The sequence below is a fragment of the Passer domesticus genome, chromosome 3, assembly GCF_036417665.1.
Source record: "Passer domesticus isolate bPasDom1 chromosome 3, bPasDom1.hap1, whole genome shotgun sequence".
Lineage (NCBI taxonomy): Eukaryota > Metazoa > Chordata > Aves > Passeriformes > Passeridae > Passer > Passer domesticus.
Window position 1 is genome coordinate 27,652,293 of NC_087476.1, and position 26,812 is coordinate 27,679,104.

Genomic DNA, 26,812 nt, shown 5'->3' on the forward strand with positions numbered 1-26,812 from the left:
AAAGCAGAACACATAGCCAGAATATTCTGTACAATTATGTTACAGTACTTGTGGATTTCTGGAAACCAGAAGGGCTCTAAAATTAAGATTACATAAGACTCATAAAAAGATGAAAGCAATTTTGAAGCTGAAGTCTTTAGATTAGAGAACACATAATGTAGTAGAATTTCTAGAAATACAGGAAAGTATGATCTCAGCTATTCCAAGAGGACAAATTTCTCAGGATTCACAGAAACAGGTGATAGTTCTTTGTTTAGCTTGTTTGTTTGTTTGTTTCTTCTTGTAAATGTCTGACTTTAAAAGAATATTGACAGTCCCAGATTTGAGATAAATTTTCTGTTGCTGAACAAATAAGCAGTAGGTACCATCATCACTGACTTGGTGAGGCTTAGTGCCCAATGAGGATTACAGTCAGCTGTTGCAGTGAGGATATCAACAATACTGGAGGCAGTTTTTTCCTTTAAGTATGAGTGTTTGGTCTACAGGCATCTTTTCAAAACCAGATGTCAGGCTTCTTACACAGAAATGCCTTCACAGTCCCTGGTATTTGGAAAGTGGCTTTCTGAAAGATAATGAAAAAAATCTCTTATGATGGAGATAAGAAAGCAGGGTTACTACAAAGATCCTCTGGCATAATTAAGCCAATGCAAATTGGATGTCTCTCAAAATAGGTCTGCTGTTCCCTATTTCAGACATAGAAAAGAAATGAAAACATTACTCATGGAAGACTGAAACTATATTTAGAGAAAGGCACTGCCATAGGAAAAAAACTAAGAAGTTTAAAATAAAAAGTTATGAAGAGATCACATAATCAGAACTGATCTGACCTTTCCCTTCCTGATTCTTAAAATGTGAATGAAAAGGAATGAATCCAAAATAAATATAAAATAAAGCTAGTCTCTTGCACCAGTAATCTAAGTGAAGATAAAGAAGACAGGGAAAAGTGTGAGCACGTTTTGAAGAGTTGTGATGCATACACCTAGAAGGCAAACATATAGATTTCAAAGAAAAGAGACTTTTGCTAAAGGGAAATTCCCCAAAGCTGCATATGTCATAATAGCTTTATGAAGCTAAACAGCTGTTGAAATTCTTTATTTATAGATTAAGCGTGTGGGGCATTCAGTGTGTATTTGCTCTACAGGCTGTCTCCTCATACAATCCAGCAATCCATCATAAAACAGTCTGGCCAATATACAATTTCTCAGCAGGAATTGATAGAACAACAGGCTGTGATAAAAAAGTAGTTAGCAGAAATCAGTGTTAAGAGTTATTTAAACATTTATGTAATAAAGTTTTCATATTTAAAAATCCTCTTTGACAGCAAATAGCTTAGTTAGCAACAATAAAAAAACATATATTTAGCTAGAAAGAAATCTTTAATATTTGACTGTCTTTTTGAAATAACCCGTTATTTATTAATCACTGTAAGAACAGAAAGCTGTTGAATCATTTCCTGCAGTGGGCAGAACAAGACCTAGGAAAGATCACACTTCTCTGCAGTAATGAACTTGCTGAAAGAGAGATCATAGCATAGCTGTTATGAACAGCCACTTCTATTCTTAAAGTTTAAGTAGTTGGCAGGAAGAAATTTGCCTGAAACTTCTGAGCTCTCTTCTGGTTTTGGGGGGAAAAAAACCAAACCTGAGATAAGCAAATTTTCTTAAAATCAATTCTTTTACCTACTAGGTCTTCATGTAGTCTTTGAGTTTTAATCCTTAGATATAACCTTCTGTTAAACCTGAATCTATAAAAAGAATAGGTATTTCTAATCTGTTTCAGGTGTTAAAGGTTGTGAACTCCAACCTAACGCCTTGGGAGGTAATTGAAGATGGAATTGATCCGAAAGTTCAATTAAATAACAGAGAAAGAAAATGAAGAAAACTATCTATTCTCCTGAGCTTGCTCACGTGTAAAAATAGAATGTGTGCATGTGTAAATACAAAAGTTAATCCGTTATTACATTAATTAATTAAAATTTACATGTGTATATATATGCAGCTAAAAAGTTCATTTCTTGTTTTGTATTAGTGTACATTATGTAATCTCTGGTTATTTAGCGGCGACTGTAGTAGCAATTTCTGAAAAAGAAGACTGATGACAAATTAAATCTTCACTGCTACTGTAGGAAAACCTGCAGTTATAGTTTTCAGAAACCAAGGTTTTTAATTGTGGGTGTTAAAAGACTTCCATGACAGAATTATTTGAAAAGAATCCCTTTGGGGTTTTTTTGTGCAACTGGAGGCCTTTTTTCTCTGTTTGTCATTCTAGGTGGTCAAGTCAGGAAAAGCTATGGGCTCCAGACTGGTTTTCCTGGCTTTCTCACCTTTCCTCTCCAGAATTAAGACGAACTGTGTGTAGACCCTGGGGAGGCATTCCCTGGTCTAGGGAGACACAAGAGGCTTCCCTCAAAAAGCTGTTAAACCCCATTGGCTCCTTCCCCTGCTCCTATGTCTGTTCCTATGCCCCTGAGCCACCCCTTCCCTATTTCCTGATTGGCACTCATCTTTGTACTGCTCCTAGACCAGGGTCAGCCCCAGGCCCCTGGGGAGAAAAAGCTGGACCCTCCATGTGTGTGTGTCTGGCACCTGGACATCTCACTGTGTGGCTGAATAAAACATCTATGGATATTATGCAAAGGACCCTTTTGCTTCCCTACCCTGGACTATACTAACAGCAACTCAGCTTGCTACAAATGGTGCATTGAACAGAGACCTCTTCTAGAAAATATCTTCACTAGACCACCCCAAGAATTTCATTGTCTTACCCCAATGTGGTGAGTTTGAAATTTTAGTTCCTTCCTCCTTTTACTCTCTGGTGGTGGGAAGAGACTGGGTTAAGATGGAAACACTCACCCACACAGAACAAAAAGTTCACCTCCACCTTAAAAAGTATTTTCTTTAAGATTTTGGTTTTTCAGAGGGGGAGTTGAAGTGTTTTATACACTGGTTATTTAAGCATTTTCCCTATATTTCACAGAACGTTGTCCTAACCGATGACTTTCTGGAAGTAGTTTGGGAAAAATTAAGACCTGAGGAAGAACTCCATAAAGAATTCTGTCCTTTATTTCAGTGTGTGGCCACAGTGACGAGACCATGTCCAGAGAGGCCACAACCCGACAGCAGGGGAAACAGATGAGACAAGTCCCTTTGCTGTTCAGCACAAGAGTCCATCCCATTCTCCCCACAACCCTGCACCGGGAGTGGGGAGGAGCGGAGCCCAAGCAAAGCCCAGAGAGCCACCAGAGAGCAGAGAGATCACAGACCCAGCCCGTGGGGTTTTATCAGGTGTCCCATGGGAGGAGTCTTAGGATCAGATTACAGCCTCCTCAGAATGGAAAGGCTCCGCAAACTGTGCTACAGAAAATTACTGAGTGAAGGAAAAATAGAATCCCAACTACACAGTAAAGCAATTCTTCCCTGAAATGGGACACTGTTGTTTAACAGTTTTTCACATTGTAATTCTATTTGGTACCCAGGAATAGATGAAACATACTAATTTTCTTAATTTCTGCAGAGTTCTGGCCCCACTGTTTCTTATATACAAATTCGTTTGTGGCAGTATTGTATGTGAGTGTGTAATTTTGATTTTTTATTTTTTTTTCTCAGAGGAAAGAACCAAAGAGATGTAGATGAAAACCAGAAAACTCCACCTTTTTTCTCCCACAAACTTGAGAGACTAAGTGCTTTGATGGAGTTGAGAGGAATTTAGCTTGAAAGAATAATTATTAACCTATTGACTTGTGTAGGTACACTGTTGTGATTATAGTTATATTTTCATGCTGAATATGGGGTTGCAAAAGGTATTTATTAGCATTTTATGATGTTAGAGAATAGAGCATGACCTTAAAAGCAGTGATATAATACACAGATTTTCACTGTAATTTCTGTTCTTTTTCTGTTTTTCAGTTGGTTGTTGCTTGGAAATTGTTTTGGCTGGTAAATCACAAATGTCCTGTGAGGATAATTCTTTGTGCACTGCATTAGATTATAGGGACACAAGTTGCACTAGATTAAAAATAAGCCTTATAACTAAAAGCCTTGGTCTTCTAACTACTAAGGAATCTAATACCTCAGTCAATTGGTGTTGTCTCTATTAAACTCCATATTGATTTCTTAGATCAGAGAGCTATTTGAACTACCTTGGGAATTGTTTAAAAATTCTTGAAGCAAATGGGTAGCCTTTTGTAATTAAGAAGGCAAACCTCATTAAACCTCTTGCTACAACATTCACACTATCTTAAAATCTTTATTTACAAAATCAATCATTGCATACTAAGAATCTGGTCTAGCTTATAGACTTACTTGGGTACGTTTAGAGCATGAAACCTCTAGATTCACATATAAAATGTGTATTCATCTGTCTTAATACCAACAATAACAGCAATAGAGTTAACGTAAAAGTCGTTAGAACAGAAATTGCTTTCTTCTATCTTGTTTATCATCATCTGGATTTAGTTTTAACAGTTAAAGGAAAGAAACGGCACCTGAGTAAGAGTACACAGTAGAAAGCTACTTGATACTCACAGTTCTTGTCCTAATTTCCAACAGAAAACTATGTTGCAGAGACGTGAAAGATGTTTTTGTCAAAAAACCATGTGCTGTTATTTGCAAGAAATAGCTTAATTTTCTATCTATAAATACCTGACACCTTTCTCATGAAGATTATTTTCTCTTCCATTTGAATGTCTTTGTGTGGCAGATGACTGGCATCTTCAGAAAATTACTGGAATCTTATTCTTTCAAATTAAAAGTTTCTTTAAAATTTTCCAATAACCATGCTGATTTTAAGGAAAAACTGATACTAGTGGAAGAATTTTGGAGAACGATGGTGATTTGGCATTTTAAAAAGTATTTTTTTTCTGCTTCTACTGAGAAGCATGATATAGAATGTTTGATACATATATTTAACTGCCGTACCACAAGTAAATATTGCTTAGGAAATCTGGACACAAATCAAAGACAGAATAAACTGGGGTATGCAAAAGCACACATTTATATAGTAATCTCTTACATGAATATATCAGTAAGAAAAAAAATCTGAAAGTGTTATTTGTTAAAGTTACACAAGTATAGAAATTAAAACTTTTTATAAAGGTGTGCAAAAAAGGAACAAATACAGTATAGGTTTTACATTCTATATTTTATAATGAAAAGTGAAAAGTAAAGGATCAAAATATACGAATTTTCATTGGTCTTTTTCTCAGTGTTGTCTGTATAGTATAGGAATTGAAATTTTGCTGTTCAGTCAAAAAACAAACAAACACTGCTTTACAGAACACAGAGTTTTCGATAGGACACTGAACAGGCCATCAGCACAAAAATGAAAAATCTGTGAATGTTAGGATAATATATTATTATTAGAAATTATGCTCTATACACTTTACCAGATAATCAGCATAACTTATTAAGTATGTAATATAATTAATTTGTCTAGTCACTGTAGAAACAGTTCTTGATTAATAAATAAATAAGCTAAATTATTACACTGTTAAGCAAGCAAGCTACATTTGATATACAGTAAAAGTAATTTAAGATTTGTCTCTCATTAAGAATCAGGAAATAAACTTTAAAATTGTTTTAAAAGGGGATTTTGGTTTATTGAAATATAGTTAGACTGGAAAAAGAGATAAGTTTCCCATGGTTCCTCCAGAACAGATTCGTCATTTATGCCACATGGTAATCTTTTAATAGAAATATTTTTAATAACCCTAAAAGATTATGTTATTTATGTATCTCCTATAATAGCATATAAAAATACATGTCAGTCTCTTTTTTGCAAACACATCTTTAAAAAAAATTACAAATACATTTATATTTGCAATTTCATCTAGAAGTTGTGCATTTTTTCATGTCATCTAAGTCAATAATTCCTACATACTGCAAATTGTTAAGGAATATGTTCTTATGGTATAGGATCAAAAAAAAAAAATTAGTTTATTGCCCAAGATATTTTTTTTATAATAGTTCTTTGGTACCTATTGAACCTGCTCAACTTACCTCCTCTTGTAGGGGCAAAGTGGCATTTTCAGCTACAGGGAGAAATATTTATATAGAAAGTACATCTAAACTATTTGAACATGAGAAACTCTTAACAAAGAGAAAAAAAAATACACACAAACCACTCAGTAAAACTATTCAGTACTTTTAGAAAGTTCAGAGAAAGAGTAGCAGGACCAATATGGCCGGCAGTGGGAATATAGACCTTAAAGATGATGAAGAGCTGGTTAAGTCTAGAAGTATAGAAATAAGAGTTATTCAGAAGGAAAAAGAACATGAGTGAAGCAGACTCAGATGACATAAACTGCAGGAGAAGCACAAGTCCTCTAGTTACTCTTATAAGACCTGAGAAACTTAATTAGATGGCTGGAGGGCCCAGATCCTCATTTTATTAATATAGCATTTCCAATATATGTTTATTATATTATATATAATAAGCATATATATAATTTTTAATTTCCTCAAAGACAGGATATATTATATCTCACAACTCTGACAACTGAATCTAAAATATTTAGTTGTGTCTTTAAAACTACCATATGTAATTTCTTTGGACACAAATAAAAAACCTATGCTACTTGTGATGCTTTTCTAATACAATAGTTAACCATGATTTTTCCCCACATTACATTTCAAAAACTAGACAGTTAAAAATCTCCTTTGTTTTCTGTAAGTTTATATGTATCTCCCTGCATCATATCAAAAAAGTACAAAATCCTTTCTAACAAGTTTACTTACTAACAAGTACATGTCTTTTCTATAAAAATTTCTAACAGACAGAAACTTAAGAATAAATTATTTTTCTGATATTTTTTCTACTATTGTTATTGGAATACATTACAGGTTGGGTTTTTTTAAAGAATTAACATGCAATATAAAAATAAATATAATTTTTATTAAATATCTCATTTTTAATGTTCAATATTATTATAAGTTACCAACTTCTAAGGGCTTAGGTAGATAATATTTTTGTTGCATTAACAGGTATATTATAACATAAGAATTAGCAAGGATATGAAAACAATGAAGGAAGAAAGAATATTACAGAGCTGTGGCTCATATATGCATGGAGAAAACGTGAAAGGCTAAAACAACTCAAAGTTGAAACGGGCTGGTATTGCATGAGACAGGAGATGCTTTTGTATTCATACTCATTTTGAGTAGAACCTTTTTTTCCATATTGTTTTTCCACAAACCTTAGATTGTTTTAAGGCAAGTTAGGAATTACACTGTACACCCACAAAGAGGTCTCACCTTCCAGAAAGAAAAGATTTGAATAAGATCTTTATCCCATTTGTGAGTACAGATCATCTCAAGTAGGCCATAGACCTCATTAGAACTTCTGTATTTATGGATGAAACATTAAGAACTGAAAAATGCAAGAAATTCCATTATTTGAAGATAGTTTAATATTACAGATTTTATGCTTAAATTAACACTAGTTACAATAATATACAATATATTCTGATAATCTTATTTCCTATTTTTCATCAGCACAGAATAATTGCAATTTATAAAAGGGGTGGAAAGTTTATACCTTTAGTAGGTGCAATAAAAATAAAACACAACCAACTACAATTTCAGAGTACACCTCACTTTTGTCAAAAGTTCTTGGCTCATAATAAAACCTTAATCAGGTATTTATTATGCTGCCATTATTACAGTGTATGCATAATTTTAGCAAACAGGTTTATTGGATTAAATATTTTATGAGTAATACATTTGCAATAAAAATTAATACAATCATTTGTGCACTTACATAATTACTTTCAATAACCTGAAGTAAATTCTGTAAGCATGATTAATACTGATTAGGTAAAGTTATTGGTATTGTTTGATTATATGGAAAAGTTGAAACAGATGCATTTGATTTTGCAGAACACAGTTCTTCAAGACTCATGGTATTATTTTTATTATTATTTCTGTTGGTATTATTTTTATTATTATAGTATTAATTCTACTATTACTACTATTATTACTATTTTTTGGTTTATATTTTTTAGAAGAGAGGATAATTTCTCTTCAAACCAAACCACTAAACCCCAGCAAAAACAAGTGGTAAAAACAGTCCCCTCGAAAAACCCACTGCCCCACCTATCATGTGACTCTATCAATATCTATTCAAGTAAAAACATCATTAAATTGTTGAACTTCTTTAATGTCATCTTCCCATACATTAGCATTAAACTAACAATTAAATGACACATTAATCTTTGCGTATTTATCAGAAGTACTGAAAACTTCTGAACACTATATTCACACTGGATAATACAAATGTACATGAGTATTAAAGATGGTAGGGAATTGTACATACAATATTCCCCCCATTACTTAAGAAATGTAAGAATTTAAAATTTTTCTGAAACAGCTAAAGCTTTGGTTGGGAGAACTTTAAATAAATGCAAATGCTATTGGCAGTATACAGCAGATCTGGTTAACCATGTAGAAGTAGTGGAAAATGTCATTTTATGTGATAAACTTTTCTAACAAGTTCCTAGATTATTTGCAATGAGTGACTGTTGATTTCTCTGTCAGTTATAATAAGCTGGAGACATTGGATTTATTTTGTGTATTGTCTACTTTCATATTGTTTTGCCTAACTTTTAAGTCCATATTATTCTGATGTTATAAAAAATGAATAGTTTTCAAGTTTCATCACATATTGCAGAAAAAAAAATAGTGATAATGACATTCTTTGCAAAAGCTCTTTGAAATCTGAATTCTAAAAATATCAGCAGATGTTTTGCATCAGTAATATAAAAATACTTGTGTATATTGGATTTTTTATCTCAAAATAATCTGTTGGAAATGCAATTGTTTGGCCTACTCATAGATTTATTCAAAATTAGTAAAACCCTGGCTTTGCAGATGATCAAAAACTATAATAATTTGCATTCTCTCATATGATACTGTAACACTGTTTCATAGTAAGTGTAACAATGTCAGTGAAAGTTATTAAAGGTGAAAGCCCTGCATCTTGTGTTTATTTTGGAGATTTTCATCACATAGCATCAGAATGTGCATAATATAGAATATTTTCTTCAAGCACTGCCTTGGAATGTGAGGTTATTCCTAATTTATTTTTTTTTTTAATACAGACACTTTTACTACAAAACTATCCCATATATTATGATCTGAGAACACATGAATGTCATATGGAATAGTCATATGTGTAATGTAAACAACCTTATTTGACAGCTGTGAGTTTAACATTCTACAAACAAATGGGTCTTTAGTACTATCAATATGGTATTAAATAGCAAAACATGCCTGTGCTTTTATCCTTCAGTGAATTTAAATTTAGGAAGATCAGAGATTACTGAATAGTCTAACAGCTGATTTTCAAAGAAAGTGATTGAATCTTTTTTGAAACAATTATCCTTTACAATTAAATCACTCACTTGTGCATATAACAGCAGAGTCATTCTTACCTGCTTAGAAATTAAATCCTTGTGAAAATAACAGCCACTATAATAAAAAACTTGCCAATCAGTCACTATAGAAATTAAAATCTGTGAAAAAAATTAATAAGGAAAATTTGTCATCTGTTTTCTTCTGTACTGCACTAATTAACAATTACACAAGAAGCCTGAATTTATAAGTATTTGTGTAATTAATATAATAACAATTTTCTATTAGGAATCTAGGGGTCTGCAAAAAAAAATTAAAATTAAGGAGATGACTACAGATGATGGTACTCCAATATGCAAAAGAAAAGGGAAAAAAAATTGTATGAAGCCATATTTCACTCTAAATGAGATGTCGTTAAGCTTTTTTTCCATTTCTATTTTTATGTGTATGGAATGCTTTTTAATTAACAGACATTATGAATACAATATATTTAACAGATGTAGTTTCTAGAGAATCAATTCATCTCATATTAAAAGTAAATTCTACCATCTGAGATAGAAATAGAATCATTCTGTTCCATACAGCAGTTTATCTTGAGAGCAGCTGCACTTCTCTAGTCCTTGAGAGAAGAACATGCTCAATGTCGTAGAAGCAACCACTGAACCTTCTTTTCAAATCAGTCTGATCCTAGACAGGTTGAAACAGAATGAGGCAGCCACTCCTTGCATAAGTGAGCATGAAATGCCTCTGTTCTTCCAGTTCGTGGATGTGGCACCAACTATAATTATCTTTCGTGGTAATACTTCAATTTTTAAGCACGATCAACACTTTGCCTCTTTATATTTTCTTAGATCTTACAGTCATCCTGTCTGATGGAACAAGTCCACAATTCCTAGGAAATTTTTTCTTGGTATTTGTATCACGATAGTGCCTTGAATCTTCCAGTCATTAACCAGAGTCCCATCAAACCAGTCAAAAGTAAAAAAAGTGAACAGACGGGTAGGCATTTCACATAAAGCTCGTGACTGAGGGATCATTTGAACGAATCACAAAGATGAACAAAGGCCTAACTTGAACAAAACTCTTTTCACCTACAATGTCTACTCATTTAAAAGGAAGACAAAAAAAAATTTGGAAGATGCCTTTCACGTTGACACAGAAATGTTTTCTCCATTTTTTTCATCACCTGACACAGTCTATTCCTTTGACTCAGATTGCACAGCAAAGAGGAAATTTGAGCAGACTCTAAGTGAGGATTTTTTTATAGTGGGCTCTGAGGTCAGATCCCTTTTGCTGAATGTGCTTCACAAGTTCCAGGAAAGAAGACATTTCTCACACTTTTACAAATGCAATTTGTGTTGGTCCTTAGCATTTTGGGATATGAAGCCAAAGTGGGAGAGCCAGGCAAGAAGAAGGTAAGAAGATCAAGAAGGTTGCAAATACATAAGAGCTTCAAGGAAATAAAAGTTGAAAGATGAATAACATCTACAGACACTGAGTACTAAAATCTATGGTAGATATTCTGATTCTATTCAATCAATCCAATTCAATCAATTCAATTCAATCAATCCAATCAATAACAAGTGGGTTATGTAATTCATTGGCATCTATCTGAGACACTGATAGCTTCAATTTTGTGTGTTTATTTTTAAGATATTATATATTAACATAAAATATATAATACCTTATGTACAGAAACAAATGTGTTCACCCTTAAAGAAGTCTAAAACAATAGACTGTTGATAGGTCTAATCTTAGCATCTCCATCTGCTTTGCAAATGTTAGCTAATTAAAATCCATTTCCACCCAAGGTGAAATCTTTCTACTTGATAATTTATCTAATATGCAAATAGATATTCTGTACATAAACCCCCTTCACATATAGCTTTGGTAAATTAGGATTTTACATTGCATTTTCTATACAATATTTTATACAAGAAAGCTACACAAGTAACTGGAAGAAATAGATAATATTTTCTCTATGAAAACATTGAGATAACTCTCAAATATACAGTGAATAAAGTATTTGTAGCTTATTTGTCTGTGACAACTTCCTGTCTCTTCAGGGGCTTTGGAAGCTTTTCAGCTCTTTCCTAGAATTTTTATGTGACACATCAGATGTCTTAATATTGCTGGGTTCTTAAGTAATAATTCAAATCGAATAAAAATTCATAAGTAGACCTATAATGTGGTACATTAAATATATTAAGTATTATATTAAATATATCCAATGTCATCTAAAAAAGTTGTTTATTAAAGTACAAACAGATATTGTTTCCATTTTAAAAAGAAAACTTTTTTCTTTCCAAAAGAAAAACCTTATAGAATGCTTTACCAGAATTATCTCTCTCTGAAATACACTACTATAAATTAAAAGTGTGTTCCATGTATTTCAGAAAATAAGTTACCTCTTGATCTTATGGAAAATGACAATCCTGCATGGATTTAGTACCACATTTAACTGAGGAAAAGATATTAACTATTCTTTTAGTCTTTTTGTAAACTTACTTTGTTAATGGCTTATGGCTAGTCAGTCTTGTGACTCCAGCTGATTTTTATTATTTAGTTTGCAAAATTAGAGACCTAACAAGTCTTTTGCATAATTTTCTATATATTCAGTAAAATCTAATACCAAAATATGTAATATCTAACATTCAAGGAGAAATTAAGAAGATACAAAAAATGACAAAGTATTTATAACTTATTAGTTGGGAGAAGTTCTAATCAGTATAGTGATTTTGATCAGCTGATTAGAACTTCTCTAGTTCACCAGCTGATTAGACATGACTTGAGAAAATTACTGATAAAAGGAAAATTCCCATTTCTGATTATTGCTTGTGCTGTCATTTAACTTTTTAATCTTTTTTAACAAATTTAATTTTTTAAACTAATTTAATTTTTAGTTGCTGACAAAAGACACTGAAGTAGGGATAAAGGTACAGGAAAAGGTTAAGCATTCAGATGACTTGTAAGGGCATTTTTATTTCTAAAAAAAATAGGTACCATGTCTCTCAAAAAATTTGGCTGCTAAACATCTAAAGAATACAACAGATTTTTTCCATATTCAGGTTCTGGTAAAAGCATTTCACCAACTTCCTATGGATACCCAGTACATCCTTTTATTTAGTGGTCATGTTCAGTCTTACTTAATAAAAGAATAAGGACATTAGTTTACATGGACAAAGAGAGTTTCATACATTTCCACTGCCCTAGTTAAATTATCATGTTATTTTCTTTCTCCTTTCAGGACATAATTTTCAAAGCAAAAAAAATTCAGGTTGTAAGACATGTAATTTCAATGTAGTTATTTTATACCAAAAATAAAGAAGTTAAAAGAAAGAAGAAAATAAAAAAGAAAATTAAAAAAGTTATTTTATAACTAAATATGCCATTTATGTATCTAATATGGAATATAACTATATTATAAAAAGAAAAAAATCCCCCAAAAATTAATGTGCTAGTTCAAAATTATTGTTGACTAGTGTAATTATTTCTCATATCAATGAATAAGTTTATATACATATATTAATAATTGTATTTTTCTTGAAGTACTGTCTTTGCCAGTTTTTTTAAGGTATATTTCATTAGGATGAAAACCTACTGGGTTTTAATTTTGGTTGTTATCAATACATTATTACTTATTTTCAAAATTTCAGTGTTTAGCACAATTATCTGTGCTATAAGTATGGGGGTTTGGCTATATATCCCTACATTTGCTTACACAGGTAAAACTAGATATCAACCTATGTCACTTCTCAACTATTCACTAATGTCCACTGGTATTGCAGTTCTGTACTTTTGACTGCTCCCATTAAAAAGAACAGCAAGAAAAAAAAAAATTCATATTTTGTCATCTTTTTTGTTTTCTGTGCTTTACTATTATTGTATTAGTAAGCATTACCTAGGGTCAAACTATCCCAACCACCAAAAACAGCTTAAAGCCTGCAGGGTTGTAAAAGTTTTACATGCTTCTGTGAACTCAGTAGGACATGAAAAATTTGATGCCCTGCCTTTTTGACAAAGATTAACAGGAACAGAAGATGACTTGGCATGAATCCATTTTGTGACAAAAATTGCCCTGAGAATACAAAATAGTACAATATTAATTCATTTTCATGAAAATGATGGCAATGAAAATGAGAAATGGCATCAGCTAAATCCATTTTCATTACTCTGTTATGATTGCAATCTTGTAGCTCTCAGCTAGTGGGCTGAGTGAAGAGATCTATATTTTTAACCACATTTTTAATGTCTTTGATGAGAATCTCCTTGTCATTATGTACCATTTCACTCTATAGTTTGAATTCTTGCTTTAAAATTATTTTAGATCAGTTTTAGTTATCTAAATATGACAGTATATTTATTAATGATCCTTCCTATGAACATAGGAAGCAGTCATGAAGCTCTGAAGAAACTGGCATTTCATGAGCTGATTTGTGAAAATGCAGAAACCTCCATATTTGTAATACATTTATGTAAAAAAGCCAAAGAAGAGTAAAATAATATTTCTTACAATCAAATTTCCAAGTTAATTCACATGGAATTATTTTTAGTTTCTTTAGATTTTTTTTCTGAGTAAGCATAGAAATATTTTCTCATTACTGTAATATTAAACTTTGATTGGTGTGAATTAGGAAGAAACAAGTCAAAAAATGGCATTGCTAACAATAAACCTGCTGTTAAGTTTTTGTATATTAACACAGAGAGATTTATACAATTTATAGAAAATATATACAATTTAAAATCCAGAAAGATCATTCAAAAGAAAATTCCAAAGAAACACATTCTGATTTTAACTACCTTAGTTATTAACTATATTTTTTTCCACCAGCTCATTTTGTACAGTAAGATTGCTTCAGTTGTATCAATGGTTTTACTCAAACATGTCAGCATTTGATTTAAGAATGTAAAAATAATAATGTAGTTATTGTTTATAAAAGAACAATATAAATTTGTACGTATGCTCCACTCTTTAATATACTCACATCCAACATGTTTTTAGTTTTACACTTTTCATGCTTTTTTGCAAAGGTTAAACAACTCTCTCTTCTTCAAATTTCCAAGCACCACAGAATCTGTCAATCTGAGAATAGGATTGACTATATTCCATAAATACAGCCCAATGTTCCAACAGAAAAAAACTAAGTAGTCTAACAGATGCACGCCTAATTCAAGCATTCCAGCTAGAACTTTGACATTCCAGTTTTTTGGCTTTTTGAATGAGCTTCCTTTGTGTCCATGGTCTCTCAGATTTCCCTTCTATTACTGCAGGACAATCTCTGCAAATTAAAAATCCAGGATATTCAAACTCTTTCCTTGTCATTTTGTAGATAGAGAGGGCAAAGTACCTTATTATCAAATTGTCTCAGCAAATTGATAAAAATCATTTTTGTGACTGATGACTAAAAAGGGCCTTCCAAATACAGAATAGAGACCTATGACACTCTCTTTTCACAGTTCTCCCCATACCATCAAAAAGTTGGTGGCCAGAAGCTCTTGATAGTGATACCAAAACTATCTGCCTTGGTAGTGTGTCACAAGCCTGCCTGAGACCGTGTGACACAAAAATGAGGTAGGTCTATCTCAGCCTGGCCATCTCCTGCAGCTCCTTTCTGTCTGGCCTTTTGAATGCACACTGACCAACATGAAATCAACTTAAAAAGTAGGACAACAGAGGTCACCCAAAGACCTGTGTGGAAGGTTTGTCCATCATGCATTAAGCTTGTGAAAACAAACACCTCAAAGTTTTAGAATACAATTTATTTCAGAAAAAAGATATTTATTGCAGTTGCAGTCTGGATACATATGCTCTTCTAATATCCGCTTCCCTTTTTGTAAAAAATAATTTATGCAATTTCTCTTCTTAAAAGGTAACAACAGCATAAATCATTGCACTATACATCCATATCTTCTTGTGTGTCTGAATTTAACTTGTTTTTCTTTATGATAGTTTCTGTGAGCTATGGATCATTGTATCAGTCATATTTTTTTATTAGTCTAAATGCTGTTTGCCTTGCAGTTGAAAGCAGTGGCACATTTGCATCAAAATAGTATATGGAAAACCAGGAAAAATGCACAACTTTTAAAGTGATTTCATATAATTTATTGGCTGTGCAATTCTTCAGAGTTCTCATGACAAAGCACCTAATGAGAATAAAACCTAGCTAATTAATCTACTCATTTCTCAAAAACATAATAAGAGTAAAAACAACCTAAGAATGATTAACATAGTGCAACTTTTAATTAATATTATAGACTTGCCTTGTCCCATACACCTTACCCTTCAACATTAAATCTGACTTTTTATCCTGAAATCCTAATAATACTCAGAACTGACTTATTATCTTCAATGTGTAATCACCATTACTCTTCTTTTTTTTTGTCTTTGCAGTTTCTAAGTTTTAAAGTAAAAAAAAGCAGATAAAGTATATTGATTCGGAATGGTATTAAGCAATAGTTCTGCTCGGTACTTTATATCATCTGAGGAATTATGTATTTTGTAAAAAAAAGTTGTTCCATCTTCACTTGAAAAATAGTTTACACATTTAATTGCAGTGACTTACCAAGGAAGACTGAAATTCTAATACATTATATAATGCCCATTTCAAGCTTTTATTCAAAAAGACCCTTGAAATATTAGCTATGTTGGCCTTTGTCTCTTTTCTTACCCATGGAGTCTTTGTGTCAGTGCTAGGTATCTATCTGCTTAAAGATGTCAGGGTGCTGCCTCATGGGAGCCAGCTGATACAGTTCCCCTAATGAACAAAATGATCTCTGCAGGCAGTGACATCAGACACTGTCTTCAAGGTGATTCAGGCTCTCATGAAGAGTTACTGCTATAAAATTGCATATAACATTTCTTGAAAGTCATATCTAGGGCAGTTTTTGAAGAGAGCTGTACCAGTGTAGACAGCAGGGAATAAGAACACTCAAATCTCAACGTAGTTAAAATAGAACTACTTGAACCAAGTGAAAGCTGACTGGCCTGGCCCATCTGAAAATTGGTCCTGAACACCCAGTATCTCTAACTGAACTTCTTTGTGTAGGTTCAGTGATTTTTCCAAGGACAGATGCTATATTAAGTTGTAGTGCCCTTCACAAGGTTCCTGTGAATAATACTTGACAAAGTACCATTCTTCTATTTCCACTGTGCATTTTAACACTCAGCTCGTAGCCAGGAGACATGATGGCTCCGGGCTAAAGAATTCACAGGAAACATACAGCCTTACAAGAGTTGTGATTATATGATTTAAAGAGAAACTTCGAAATTATTCTGTCACTGAATCTAATTTATTCTGTCAGTAAATCTAAAGTAATAGATGGACTTAGGTCTGATACTAAATAAAAACCTAATCCCAAAACAAGAGCCAAATGAACGAAAGAGAAAAACAAGGTGTGTGTATATACATATATATATGTGTATATATATATATATATATATATAATTTTGGAACATATACTTCCTTAATCCTCATTAGGGAAATAGTATTCTGTATAAAATATGAAAGGCATTTCACTGAAAAGGAGTTATAGGGTATACTAATAACCTCTTACAGCAATGTTTTTTTTCTTTAGGAGATATTAAAAACTAATTTCCATATCAAACTTTTTTTCCCACCAATTTGGGGAATTAACGTGTGCTTATGTGCATTTAATTAATTGTTTCTGATGTAATGAGTTCTTTTTGTTGTTTTCCTGTTCTCTGGCCATCCATGTTTTCTTAGATCACCTGTTTTTCCATTAGAAAGAGAGGAACTGCTGGTTTTGTGTGACTGAATCAGGCTGCATAGGCTTTGCCTCAGTGGAACAGTGAAACAGGTACAACAGGCAAAGCCACTGATCTGTAGGAAAGAAAGATAAGTAGCTGTGTGTTCACAATAAACACATGTAAGAGTGTCAAAACCACAAGAACTGAAGAAAAACGACTTGCTGCTTTTGAACAAAAGCAACTTTCCATTTTCATTCTTGTTGAAAGTGATGGGAATTGGTCAAAGGTTTAAAAAAGGCATCGCTCAAAGGGAATCCAAAGAGCCAGGTTTCTGTTCACCTTCAATTCTGTAGCAGTGTAAATACCTCTGAAAGTAGGTGATAGTGATATACATATATACTTGAATATTTTGGAAGCTCTGTAAGTTTCTTGAATTGGCTATGACTGTACATATATGTAGATATATGCATATAGATACATAGATATATAGATATATAGATATGTCAGAAAATCCACTGCAAAACTGTCTACATAATACTGTTGCAATATAGCACCAACAGCTTAAAGCAACATTCTAAGTTAACAAGAAAAATGGCAATGCATGTGTTTTGATACAGCAAAATTTCTGTAATTCTTTTAATTTGGGAATACTGTAGATTACTGTTTCAGACTGTGTCTGACACAGGTAAAAACTATGCTTTATGTCTGTTTAAAAGCAACTGAAAAGGCTGTTCTTAAAAGTGGCAGGCAAATTATGTCCCGGTACACTGGTGACAAGATCTCAGAGACTTTAGTTGCTCTCTGCCCTGGTTTTCATTACTGAATCTCACAATTGTTTTACCCTTAGCTGCAGTAGTGTTAGAAACAAAACAGACCTTCTGATGATGAAAACTAGCCTTGTTTTGCAGCTTCTATACAATACAGTGCCTAAATTAGTCTCTGTAAGAATATGGTTTCCACAAGTATAAAAAATAATTCCAATCCTGCTGATGTGGTAGGTATAAACAGTTTACACCTTGGTCTCAAGTACTACCATTCTTAGAGGTCCAGAAGTACACATATCCTCTTAGAATAGTCTCATTAAATATGTACACAACAAAAAACCAAATTTCATAAAAGCAAGAAAACAAAAAAAAGAAGACTATACCAAGTGGTTGCACTAACACCACTAGTGTTCACTGTGTTCAGTTTTCATCTGATACAGAAATAGATTAACACTGACATATTTTATCAATTTTTGTGTCAACATGAGATGCTGCCAGTAACACAGCATATAGATGCTTTAAAACATGATGTAATGGATTTTCTATATAAAAGAAAATCCAATGAAAAAAATAATTTAATGTCCTGCCTTAAGTACAGGATTTCCTTGTGTCATTATTTTTAATAAAGTACTTTTTGTGTGCAATCCTTGTATCACACAGTTTCTGACTTAATGTGCAAGGTGTCTTAGTATGGCATGGTTGTTTTTTTACTTCAGGCAGCTCTCCAGCTGTGGGCCAGCACTTGGTCAGACTGATCTGTTCTTGGCAGGAGGCTAAGAACACATAACACTTTCAGCTGTACATCATGACTTTGGGGGTTTGTTGTGGGAAATAGCCAAAAGTGTTATCTTAATCATTTCAACAGTGTACAGTTTGATCTGCTAATCAGTCACAGCCTCTGCTTTTAGAAAGGGGCAGATTAATGACAGTTTCAGAAAATGCTGGTAAAGTTTACAGTGGTTTGGTAGTCTTTGATCAACTCCATACTAAATCTTATGATTAATTCTTATTCCTGACAATTATTGTAATCAAATCAATTACATACTCCTATTTTCATGCAATGATTGTAATGAGAAAAGAAAATTGCACATAATTAATCTTTTCTTGTGATAAAGATTACTTCAAGGATTTGACAGGACAAAAAATTAAACCCACCCACTTAATCTTGAAATTGTCTTCTGCTGTCTGATTCAAATCCCACAAGGGAGGTGACTTCCTGGACATTCATTCACAAAAAAGAAAAAAAAGCAGGCCTGTGTTTCCTTCAACATAGACAATCATCATTCAGAGACGATAAGTAAGTGATAAAGGCTGCTATTATGCAAATTAATAAACAGGCAAGAAATGAAGTCTTTTAGGTTAGCTAAATAAGAAGGGGAGCAAGGATGACCAATCAAACTTTAGTCAAATTGACATGTTTGGTAAAAATTCCTCTTCTTTCATATTGGGTTGAAAACTGTGTATTAGATCAAAACGGAAGATGCTTAATTCATCCTGCCAGTCGAAGTTCTAAAAATGATTTTCCAACATGTAGCTCTTTTCACCCTCTTCTCTCACTTGTAATTAAGACTGCTACCTGTACTGTTACCAAGGTAGATGGAGAACAGTTTTTTCTTTGTTTGAATGAAATATGTTGGCAATTAGTGTAAGAGACAATATTTCCTCAAGATAAAGAATATATTAAATTATTCCAGTTTACTAACCTTGTGTGAATAACGTACCTTAGTCTTTTGCCAACCTGGAAACTGAAAGTTCTGCAATTAAGAGAAATATCATGGCATAGAAAGCATCCTATATGTTGAAGTCATGGGCTTTTAGGCTCTGTAGTATTGGTCAGTGAGCATAACAACTCATTTAGTCATATTGCTGTACTGATTGATTAGGATGTATTAACACCAATGGGCTAAATTTGCAAGAGTTGATAAAAGTAGTTCACAACTGAGTTAGCCTGACATAAACTTGAAATAAGGAAGCTGAAATGAATAATTAAAGAAAAACTTGACTAAATACACCATTATTTAAATAGTTATTCAAGTATTGCTTCAAAATGGGAACTGAATATCCTTTCTTTATTTATAACAAATGCACATCTCAGGAATATGGAAAGTTAGACTGATTTTCCTCTACATCACAACCTTTATGTAAGAAACAGGTAGGTTCTTCATGTTCACATACAGCTAATGATTCTTAAATGCAATTCATAGTACTTAGTATGAAAATCAGTGTGTTCAAGACTATGTTGTTGCTATACTGCACTTGTGGTTATAAAAGGGGAGAGGTCATTTAAGGGCAAAAGAAGAATATAGACTTTTATGGCTTTTTTAAAACATATATTCTAAGACTATTGGTGTAAATGAGGTAAAATAAGCAACTCAAGAGTTTCAGGATCCAATTCCAAAAAAATCAGTTGTCTCTTAGGTTAAATAGCAATATTATAATCTATTTTAAAGCAAGAGAACCATTCATGACTCTGACAAGGTCATAATGTCCTAATACTTTTCTCCTTTAGATTATAAATCACTATTTAATTTTCACAACATAGATTCAGCCTGTACAGATGCAAAATCTGACAATGAATGAGAATAAATTATTTCCTGGGTGACAAGTGGGGAAAATATGGACACATTGTAACAGAAAGTGATTCATCCATGTAGTTGTACAATGATAAGGACATGCACTTTTAAACGATTAGTTAGCCTAAAGGTGTCTTCCTTCCATGTACATGAGTATAAATAACTACTGCGCTTCCAGCAATGAATAATTTATCTGCAGAGGGAAAAAAAAGTGCTGTAAAGCAGCAGGGACAGAAAAGAAATTCTGATCAATAACATTGCAACAGAGGTACCTTATATTTTGCAAAATGTCAGGAGTGTCCAATGAGGTTTTCACCTAATTTGAACATAGGGTAATACTGGTAACACAAAGAGATGATGAGAAGAGCAGTGGATATCTGTCTATACACCAAGTTTAATCCCCGTTCCATGAACAACAAATAACAAGTTGAAGTAAATCTGATGAATATAGAGATCATTATAAAAGGAAAAGCCAATGTTCCTATACAATGACAAGCTCTTTAGTTTAAAAAAAAATTCTACGAAAACTTCTAGGAATAATTGTTCCCAAAATTTGTAAAGATTTTCAAGCCCCTGATTCCTATAGGTTTCATAACCTTTCCCAAGAATGCTGCATTTAATAAACACAACTTAAAAGGATGAAATAACAAAAGAAGGAGTTACAAAGGTAAGTGGTAGTGTTTTTACACTTCCTAATTTTCCTGCCTTTTTTTTTTCTTTCTTTTTTTTTTCTTTCTTTTTTTTTTTTTTCAGTTTCCCCAGAACGTTATCCCCATAGACAAAGCTGCAGCAAATACAGGAGGAGAGGGATATAGTAAAAACAAGGGCAAATATGTGACTTCTCATGTCCATAGCTGTTAACTAGCCACAAGTTCATGGCAAAGAGGGAGCATGGTAACAACTAATAGGTTCCAGAATGTCACTCTGCAGCTCTGCAAATGAAATTTTACAAAAAGAATGTAGATCAAACAGAAGGGTGCACTACTCAGTAGAAAGATTGTTCAGCTCTTCATTTTGGTTTTCTGAACACGATTTCAAACACTTTAGTGTATAAAGCAATGGGAAAGTGCAGGGCTAAAGCTATAGCTAAAGGTAGAGCTGTGCTACACAGTCTTTACTGTTGGATGAGGAATGTGGTTTTTAAGTGAATATCCTGATTGTTGCTCCTTACAGTGCTTCAGATCATATCACGTAGCACATGAATAGGATTCCTTTCCAAAGAAACTAAACCAGAACATGCACTCCCAGTGTGTAACTAATAAATCCAAATGCTAACAGGCATTCAAGTCCCCAGGTAGAAACTAGAGCTAATCCAAAAGAAAAAATCCTGAACTGCATAATGCGAATTACAAGTCTTCCACATGAATTGTTTTGTTGTCAAGGACCATTTCAATACTTGTTGTGTTGTACTTAAGCTTGCTGGACAATGCTACCAGAGACACAAAAAGGCAGAATGTCTGACATTTGCACACAATTCCCAGCACTCTTCCAAATTTCTTTTGAACAACTGTTGTGTTTTATCTGAAAAACAAATATTCCTCTCAACCATTTATGTTTCTCATTAAAGAGCTGTGAGTAGGACCAGACAGAATTTGAGTTGAGACATTCAGAACTCTATTTAATTTCTATTTTTATCTGACAAGCTCCATTGGTAGCACTTCTCCTATGAATATTTCTTTTTGTGCCTGAGCAGTAATTGTAAAGTACGAAACAGATTTTAACTCTGAATTAACTCTTTTAACTCTGAATTGTTATCAGTTTACACTGAAAATTACCTTACATAGTGGGCTAAAGCAACACTTTCATATTAAAAATGCCAAATATATAAAAATTCTGAAGATATTAAGAAAATATCATTGATTCTTTCCGTTTTCACCCACAGAAACAATTCTTGCTCTTTGTATGAACATGTTTTTTCAGGGAAACAGATAATCTTATCTGATCTTCTGTTATGCTTCTTTCCATTACATTTCAGTGTGTATTTAGAGTTGCCAAAGTCATGGTTTGTAGAAAAAACAATCTAGTCCTGTGGTGGACATCAGACACTGGAAACTCCATTGCTTCCATTTCTTTGTTCCATATTTTCCATATTCTAGCTTTATATTCATAGAAATATATCAATTTCTATGTTATGCATTAACAATAATGTTCTATATTATTTGAATTTTTTTTTTAATAGAACCCACTTGATTCCTTTTCCTTGGAGTGATAGTATGCACTGGCCGTGATCTATCGGTATGCTGTTAGACATGCAAGAAGCATCCACCCAGTCTGTGAAGCAACTGGTATCTAATGAATGAAAAAAGAGGCCATATATTACCCACCTTGCAGACACTTACTTGTGTGAGCAGCTTTCCACAACCACTGCTTTCAGGCTGAATAGTGTAATTACCCTGTTCAAGTCCTGTTGTATTGATAAAGAAAACATCTAGCATCTTCCAAAGGAAGATTTCCAAAAGAACAAACTCCTGGGAGTCATACAAAAACAGTAAAACCAGTAAAAGTTTGGGGGATCAGAAGGGTCCTACAAGCACAGCAGTGTTTTGGCAATGTAAGTATGCCAATATATTTTTCAACCTTCATCAATTAATATTGTTCAAAAATATGAAAATCTTTGTGTCTTGATTTAATAAATAGTTATTATCATTTATAATTGTTGCTATGATTGGACCAATCCAGAAAGTCAATGTTCAACATATATTTATAGCTAATAACAACTTCTTCATTGTGTACCTTGGAAATCTTTATTAACCTTAAATATCTTTCAATCTGTAGTAAAAAATTTATGCTACATTCATTTTAGGATGAAGGTGACTTTTACTACAATTCTTGTCTGAGGCATGCTTTGCAATATACACATGATCATCAGCACTTTGAGTGACAGATTATTATCTAATCTGGCATTCCATTTGCACAGGTGGTTTTCCAGTAGATTTGACATTGATCATCTGTCCATTTGATTTGTTAACTTCATAAAAATGTGTTATTTCATGAAATGACTAAAAGCTTGCAACTCTATATAGAAATGTTGTTATTTTATATTTTATTTCATAATAAATTTGTTTTCCAGAGAAGTGGCTTTGGTTTGTGAAACCAACGGCATTATTTTTCTTTCTCTATCAACACTCTACAGCTAAATAAGCCTCTGGACTTTGGGGTTCAAATGTGATTAACTTGACTGGCACAAGAAAAGTGAAGCAAGACTGACAGGATGGGGAGATAAAAACAAAATGCAGCAGTATGGACATGAAATCCTCATATTACAGCATGTTTCAAAGTCAGTGTCTGTCGGCATGCACCCTGTATAATAAATCAAATTTTCTTGTAGATCTTTTCTTTATCTACCAAATGTTTATGAAAAAAAAAATCAGAAACCACAAATCAAGACAATGTATGACACTAGAAAGAAAATCAGCTCTCTCAAATGGTTTTGGGAAGACAAGATGTCTAGGTTTATGTTTGTTGAATATATACTATGTAATTTTTAACATTCATCACACAGCATTTTCACAAAGAGGATGTCTTTTTAAAAAAAAGTAAATATTACAGCCTGCCTATTTCTTCACTATTCTTGCAAAAGCTCAATGATATGATTTAAGAATGTGCATAAAAATGAATGGACCTGTGTGCAAATAGCCACACATTTTGTGCAACATAAGTGTATATAGGAAGGAAATTATCCCAAATTTGGCAAACACATTCATAATTCTTATAAAATTTACTCATAATTCTTTTTTAGTAGTCTATAATCTAAAAAAAAACAACCAAAAAACAAAAACAAACCACAAAACAAAATAATCAAGATTAAGATCAGTGAGACAGGGAAGATTAAAATCCACACCAAGCAATATACTAATGATAAAAAGAATTAATTATGTTTCCATCTGACCTCAAATACCCAAGCGTGTTTCTATGGGCAAAATTATTAGTAAATATTTACGTGTTTTTCATGTGATTATCCTCTCTCTCATCATGCCATTCTTTAGCAAAAGCCAGCTACCACTGATATTAATTGGAAAAGGCCCTTGGAAAATTACCCTGATTGTCCTGATTTCTTAAGAAAAGATTTCTTAAGAAAACCTTGTACTAGATGAATATCGTATGTTAGTAAAACTTCTGGAAGACTTCTTACCAGTCAGCAGAATTATTAGCAAAATATGTAAAAATTAAACATGAAATTATAGTTATGCTTTAAATATCATTCATAGTTACATAAATATTGGTCTAATGCATAATGATATTATCTTAGTGCAAAACAAATATATAAAGAAGTCATGTCTGGAGATGCCTCAAAAAAGGTAAAATTATCGATTCTGTGAAAGTTCTTGATACTTGCTACAGTATATCTTCATCTCAGAGATGTCCCTTCTAAATAAAATATAACTAAACATATTTTCATATGTGTATAAACAAAAATGCATACTCTACCTGTGTTGCCTTTTTTCATCAAATCTTCAGAAGTATAAAGGCACAATATCTTGGTTCAACTTGAGCAATAAAGGCACAGTAGCAGCTGTTTGATTCAACCTATGCCATAGCTTTCATACTTACCATGATCAAATTTTGTTCACCAAAAATTGCAGTAGTTCATGCTGATTTACAACAATGTTTTAAAAATAGTATCAACTACATTTTGAATTGATATTGCTTTCATAAAATGGATACTGTATCTAAGTAAAATTCCTTAAAACAATCACGAATATTTTGAAATCATACATTGCAACAATAATATAAAAATATAATGGCAAATAACAGATAATTAGTAAAATGAAACCCAAAACTCCTCTGGTATGTTAACTCTCCATGCTATTTGATTAGACTTCTAATGGCTTTCAGAAAATTTGTCTGCCTTAGAAATGAAAAAAATTGTTTTTGAAAGACACATTCTTTGGTTTCAGTGAACAAAGAAAAGCTCTTATTTAGAATATGCTAGTAGGTACAAATATTTGATTTCTAAATTTCCTTCAGAATCATTTTGCATTTTTTCTGTAAGAAAGCCATATATTTTTTGGGTCACAGGTTTTAATTACCATTGCATATTTGAGTCAAAACAGTTGTCTGTTCTGTGAACACTAACTCCTAAACTAAGCAAACTCAATATAACCTGTATATGGTTTGCTATCGTTGGCCTGGAGAGGGATAACAGTGTGAAAACAGTAACATCAAAACTAACTTTAAACACCTTGGGAGTATATTTATCCTGTCACATCTATAATCAAATAAAAGTAAAGCTTTTCAAGATTTGCTATTTTAAATAAGTACTAAAAGCTATTATGCATTACAAAGTAAACTCTTAAGCTGGTGTGTGGGCCTACATATAGCCCAGACGTTATCTTTCTAATCTGGTGATGAATACAACAGGCCACCATCTGGTGTGCCTGTACATCAACAACTACAACACAGCCCCACAATTTAATAATCACAAACTTTAACTGCTACTTACCACTTATTTCCAGCTACAGGTGGTCTCTGATTTAAGCTGTCAAATAAACGTAGAAAAACAGCATAAGATTAACTGTTTTTGTTCCAGATTGGGTTTCACATGCAGACAGTGAAGCAGAGAGAGCTTTGCTGTTGCTACGGAAACCTGACGCTGAGGATTTAATGACAGCATCAGATGGTATTGTACTAGAGATTGTCTGCTTGAGGGATGAGACAGCATGCTGCTGATAAGAAATAGGAATGGATTCAAAATGTTTTCAATTTGCTTTATCAGAGGAATCCTTTCATTGCCTCAAATATATTAATTTGATAGCAGATACAAAGAATTTATATTAATGTTAAAAAAAATTTGAAACATAATCTGCCTGGAAGCTCTCAATGCAAGTAACTAATCTTCCTAAACCCTTATTCAATATGTAAATATGTAAAGTTTATAAAATTAATATGGTATTTTAGTCTGACAAATATTTAAGTCATATATATATATTTGTATGATTCCTGAAAGAATATGTTTTTAAACTGAAAACTTATAAAAATTTTAAAAAATTAAGTTCATATGTTTTAAGTTGATTAATTACCGCTAAAAAAAGGATCCAAAGAGGAGAGATTTCCAACAAATTCTAGATTCACAGGGGCCTAGAACTATTAAATTTCAGGGATTTATTTCATATTCAGTCATTTAGCTTTGTAAACATTTTTATTTTGTGATAAAAGTTTTAAAATACTCTTACAACTCAGAAGCAGTATTTCTGAATACAGGCAGTATGAACTGTAAAGTATCACCTGTGATAATGCATGTATTTGTCTGGTAAACATTTTCTTCTATAGTCTCTTTCTACTTCTCCAATCTTTCTGAACTTCATTTACCTCTATGGTCAGTTGATTGTTTGTAAATTAACAAATATTAAAAAAAATATTCTCTGAAAACAAACCCCATGATTCCTCTATAAAATGTGTCTCTTTTGGTAGTTCATCTGA

The 26,812-nt window shown here is 32.6% G+C and overlaps 1 protein-coding gene across 3 annotated transcripts in view; it reads right to left on the reverse strand.

Annotated features, from left to right (window-relative positions):
* The window catches only part of EYS (eyes shut homolog), a 797,842-nt gene extending 771,868 nt beyond the window's left edge, over positions 1–25,974 (reverse strand). For all 3 annotated transcript variants that reach the window (XM_064412283.1, XM_064412282.1, XM_064412281.1), the window contains exon 1: positions 25,836–25,974. The gene's annotated coding sequence lies outside the window, so the exon portion shown is untranslated. The remainder of the gene's footprint in view (positions 1–25,835) is intronic.
* Between the last annotated feature and the right edge of the window lie 838 nt (positions 25,975–26,812).